The 5,773-nt window shown below is 48.3% G+C and overlaps 1 pseudogene; it reads left to right on the top strand.

Annotated features, from left to right (window-relative positions):
* Nucleotides 1-1,339: 1,339 nt before the first annotated feature.
* Nucleotides 1,340-3,276, top strand: LOC121457673 (annotated as a pseudogene).
* Nucleotides 3,277-5,773: the final 2,497 nt, after the last annotated feature.

The raw sequence follows: 5,773 nt of genomic DNA, 5'->3' as shown, positions 1-5,773 counted from the left end.
TGGAAGGGCTGTTTCCACCCCTCATCTGTCATGCAGAGCAGTATGGGCTGGGGCGAGATGCCCCCCCGCTTGTTTCTTACCCCTCACTTGTTTGCAACAGATGGGGAACTGACCTTCCCCTTACCATCTGTAGCACTCGGGAGAGGGGGTACTGTTTCTTGCCTTGGCTGCATAGCAGAGCTGACCCTGTTGACAGAGCCACAGGTGAGGAAGCCCTGGGCATATGAGAGTGGGAAAGCTGACATACCCCCTCATATGCCATGTGGTGGTAAGGGTATGGGGAAGATGCCCCCTTGCTCCTTTGATGGGTGAGAGAGTTGACCCTCCTCCTTACCAGCCGAAGCACTCAGGAAAAAAGGCCCTGCACCTCACTTATGGGCAGTACAGTAGAGCTTTCCTGTTGGCAGAGGTATGGTGAGCCAGCCCCAAAGTTAGGAATATGGGAGAGGGCTGTCCCCATTACTCATCTGTCTTGTAGCAGCATGGGAGAGATGCCCCCCTCCAATGCCTGAAGCAGGTGGGAGAGCTGGGCCTGATGTCATAAGAGCAGGAGAGCAGTCTCTGGCCCTCATCGATGCAGGATTCTAGAGAGTGGATCCTACACTACACCTCACCTGGACAACAGTAGATCTGGCCCTGGAAGTGTGGGTGTGAGAGAGCAGACCCTGGGGTTGTGAAAGCCAGAGAACTGGCCCCGCCCCTTATTCATTGGGGCAAGGGATGAGCTAACCAGAGTCTTTTGTGCGTTGCAGCTGTAATTTTTGCATTTTGCCTGGAACAGTCTCTAACAGTCTCCCACCCCTCACCCACAGTGCTAGACAGGGCCCCCAATATAATGTATTTTCTGTGAAAAGACCCCCTCAGTCTCTTTGGCAGAGAAATGTTGGGATTCCCATCCTTTTCTTCTGTGTTGTCTGTCAGGTTTATCTGCCCATCCTGCTAGGAAGGCATCTATTTCTGTTACACAATTTTCCACCCCTGTTGACTGTTGTTTCCCTCTACAAAATGGGTAACCTCATCTTCACCCCTTCCATGTTTGATCTCTCTAAGCCCAATGAAGGCAAGGCAGTTCAGGCCCTGAGAGGCCTGTTGTGGAGCGTGTGGTACAGTTAAGACTGCCTGCACTGCTTCCAAGTCAGCTCCACTCCCAACTCGGGAAGCTATATCTCCACTGGCCGGTACTCTTAGTGTGGCTGGTGAAGTCAACGTGTGGCCCCTATTGGGAGGACCAGGCCAGGCCCATGACCAGTGGGTACCGTGGTACTTGGCCTAGCACTGCTCAGCCTCAAGCTCATGGCCTGGTTGGCGGGCGAGCAGGATGAGCACAGCCTGGTGGACCATGAGTAATGAACTCCATGGCCTGCGGGACCTGCTGTCATTTGTACATGGCTTGCACCACCATCCATGGGCCACGCTCACTGTTTTGCAGGCTATGGCTAAGTCAGCAGTCAAGGGTAGACTCTGTGATCCATGCTTGGAGGCCTGGATCCCACTGAGCTCCTACTCATGGGCAGCTCCCTGGGCAAGCCTGACCCTACTCCAGCCTACCCTAGAGTGGGACTCTAGGGACAGGACAGGCCGCCACCCACACTTCTTCTCCCCACTGCCTGTGTCAGTGGCCCAGGGAGTCTATCAAGTCTATCCTGTGCTCCCCACCCCACTTTTACTACCCTCCCAAGAGGCTACCCCACTGAGAGTGTGGGTCTTTATTCCGTCAGTTTGTTATAACATTCCAAGACAATATCCCATTCCGCAGACCCAGTATTCCTCACTTGGGGCCCTGCAACAGTGTGCTGGAATAGTGGTCACAAGAAGGCAGTGCTGTCTGCATGGAGCGCAAGAATGTTGTGTAGCCCAGTGACTGTGAGGATTGTCCCTCCAGACAGCAAGTTACTTCACTCACCATTGCCAGAGTAAATACGCAACACAACACTGTCTTCACCATCAAGTAATGCCCCAGACCCTTGCATGAAGGAGACTAGCTGAGCGCCCTTAAAGAAAAGAAGAAAAGGACAGTGGAGAAAGAAGACCAGCTACTGATCAATGGCCAGAAAAACAAGAGAAGACACCACGATAGCAGTGAGAGGGGGCATTCAGCCTTAGAGCCTCTTGTGGTCAACAATCCCCGCTGCCTTTGTGCCTAAGCCTGGCTCCCTAAAGAGAAGTCTGGCTTCCCAGAGCTCAGATGACCACTTGAACAAACGATCTTGTACGTCCTCTGTGAGCTCCCTGATGGGTACATGCACAGGAGATATCCCCAGCTCCACCTGCAATGTCATCACCAGCTCCCACAATCCCACCCATGGAGCACTCTGCTGTGTAAGAGGAGTGGCCCCATTTTATCCCCCTTCCTCCTGCTCCCAGACACCAGAGAGCCCAGCCAAGAAAACAAGAGAGGAGGAGCCTTGTCACCCTTCCAGTTATTCAATTCCCTTAGTAATAGACAGAGTCCCCAAGAGAAAGGGGTACAGGTACAGCGAATGGGAAGAAGAAGAACTCGTGGACTTCCCCACCCATGCCTGGCAGCTCTGGGCAATACAAACACAAAATTCAGTCACTGCCCTCTCAGCAAGGGGACCAGCTCACCCTGTCTCCATCCCCTGAGCTTGGCTATTCCATCACTGCAGAACACCTGGACATGGAGAGGAAAGTCTCACTGCAGTGGTTTTCATAGAGGACAAGAGAAATGATGCCTCCACCTTAGCCACTGAAACCCCACCTGCCGCCAATCCTCCTTTCATGTTCACCCTGCCTGCTGTGCGGCCTGCTGCCTCACCGGCCTCCCTCCCAGCTCCTAGCTCTAACCTACTGTTGGGGAGCTTGAAGAAAATGCAGGAGTCTCCATTCCCACCATTCTCAGAACCTGCTGTAGCAGCAACTTCTACAATCTCTTCATCTCCGAAAATATCCAACCTCCCGATCCCCCTTGTCTCATCACTGACAGGACCATTGGCCAGCACCTCCTCAGACTCCAAACCTACAGCTGCCTTCCTGGAGCTGGCCCCTGCTTTTCTGCAACATCACTCACTGGCACAAAGTTCCCTAGAGTCCCTTAGGTTGAGCAATCTGTCAGCACCCCCAGCCTCCACAGCTCCCTCGTTTGCCCCAGAGTGTAGCATGCTGTTGGGATGCTGAGTCCACCTGTCAACTCTTCTTCCCTTGCTACTCCTGGCCACACCTAAAAGTGAGAATAATAGCCCCTTGCCATCTAGCTCCTCAGCCACCACTACAACTTCATCCAGCACATACGCACTACGCCATCTTTTGCAATCTTAAACATGTCCATGTGATAATAGGTACCTATTCCCCTTTGTTTATGCCCTCATCCTTTCTGGAGAGAAAGCTGTCAATGGCCCTTAAGTCAAAGGCCCTTAAGTTGACCATGGTAGTTATGGGGGTACCTTGAAAACTTACGACTGATAATGGCCCTGCCTATGCCTCTCAAGTGTTCAATGACTGTTAGAGATCTTGGAAGCGGTTGCATCGCCTGCAATCCACAGGGACAAGCCATTGTGGAGAGGACCATCAGAGCTCTTACGGAGCTGTTGTCCAGGACCTTCCCACCAGAGGCTAGGAGAGATCCTCATCTGACCGTAACAGAGGTTCTTTTCCATATGGATTTTATCAGTTTGATGACAAGGGTCTTAGCCCAACTTACAAGCATTGAACATCTCTCCCTGCTAACCCATGGGAGAGGGTATGGTTGTGTTTTTCCTCAGACTGCCACAAGGTCAATATGGGTCCCAGTACGAGATGTATGCCCAGCCATGGATCAGCTTCCTCCCACCAAGGAGGGAATAACCCAGGATGAATAATGTATATACTCCCCTTTCTTGCCCTCAACGTACCCCCCAAACAAATTGATTTATTAACAGCAGAAGTTATGGCCTTTGACTCTGCATTTTTTGAATTAGTTTGTCATAATATAAAAAGGCTATTTGATTCCTCCTTGATGATCACATATGCATTTATTGACAGGGTGGTATTGTTAATCCTTATCCTCTTTAATGTCTCCTGTAGCAGATCCAACACCAGTGGACAGCAACTAAGGTGACTACTATTCAGGTGTTAATGACTCTTAGGCATCCTTCTTGCAATCCTCTGCAGGAGGTTATGCATGCCTCACTATTGCTATCTGTAATTCAAAAAGCTACTGCCTAGTCCCCCAACGCTGGCAGCTCTCCAGGAGTGAATGCTCTTCAAAGGTTGGTAGTCAATGGCAGGCCAGAACTTGTTCTGCAGGACAAAGCTTGTTCTGTTGCTAAGTCCTCCAGAGGCAGGGTCAACAAGGCCTGAGCAAAGAACTCTGGTTCCCACTGAGCACCCATGTAATAAATATAAAAGGGTGGATATGTTGGAAGTTAAGACCTACCAGGCCAAGAGGAGCCAACCTGGAGTCTGCCTAGTGTTGTCAGAAGTCCTGATCTTGCCTAGCCAATGAGAGGTGATCACCTGATGTCAACAGATTGGAATACCTGGCTGTTGGAAGGTTATATAAGTTTTTCTCTGTTATTAAATATATGAGTCTTCCCTATCCCTTTCACCAGACTCTCCCAGTGTCTGTGTTTGTTGACATCGTGCCCTTTTACCCCCTCCCCCAAGGAAGACATTAGGGCCCAGCTACACTGGAAGACAGATCAACAATCATCTCTGACCACTGTAGTGCTCCCCTCCATGCTCCTCTCCATGGTCCTCACCATGCTCCTCTCCATAGTCCTCTTCATGACCCTTTCCATACTCTTCTCCATGGCACTCACCATGATCCTCACCATGGTCTTCTCCATGGTCCTCCCCATAGTCCTCTCCATGGTCCTCCCCATAGTCCTCTCCATGGTCCTCTCCATGTTCCCCTCAATGCTCTTCTCAGTATTAGGGAGAATAATTAGGTGATCAGTATAAGGGTAATGCACTTGGAAAGTAATGTGCTAATCTCAGAGAATTATGGAATTCTCCATGAAACAACAAGGGAAAACAAACTTATTTAAACTATGTGTAAGACATACATGGGGCAAGTTTTAATAATATTGAAAGGTTTTGAATTTTACGGAGTATGTTCTCTAAACACAAAGTTTAACTACAAATCAATGACAAATTCATCTTCAAAATTTTTTAAATTTTGGAAGTAAATTGTGTTCTTCTAAATGGTTCATAGGTATGAACAGAAAGCAAAAATGGTTTGAGAAAGTAAAGGATAAAGATGTTCAGAAATATGAAAATGTATAGGCTACAACTGACAAAGGGCATAGTGAGAAATTTATGACATTAAATTCTTAAACACTAAGAAAAAAAATATGTTACCAAAGGTATGGTGGAAGAAAAAAGAAAAAAAATAAAATGAGAAATCAATTGAAAAGAAAGGAAGGAAACACACAGAAAAATGCAAATGAGTAAGCAATTGTGTGGGAAAAAGAAAGAAAATATATTTTATCAGTAATGGGGAGGTAGAGAGTTATAACTACAAACTGTACAAGCAACACAGAAAAACAAATCATATCTGTGTGAATTTCAATATGCTAAGTGAGATGTAATGGACTTGAGAGGTGGCTGACATTGAAAAGACCATCCTTTCCAGTCTTCAGCATGGACACCAGGCAACTTCAACTCTGTCCTTTTTGGGGTGGCAACCTTGGGAAACTGTCCACAGTTCACTTAACAGGTAACCCTTTGATTGTACTACCAAATGTGTATCCAAGAGACATTAGAATACATCTGTGAAGGAGACGTGTAAGCCTTGCAGAGTAGCTACAGAGCTTCAGTGTTAAAATGAGTAATG

The sequence above is a fragment of the Microtus oregoni genome, unplaced genomic scaffold (genome assembly GCF_018167655.1).
Source record: "Microtus oregoni isolate MIOR12 unplaced genomic scaffold, Mior012 000016F_ref0000370, whole genome shotgun sequence".
Classification (NCBI taxonomy): domain Eukaryota; kingdom Metazoa; phylum Chordata; class Mammalia; order Rodentia; family Cricetidae; genus Microtus; species Microtus oregoni.
This window is presented reverse-complemented; position numbering and strand designations above follow the sequence as displayed.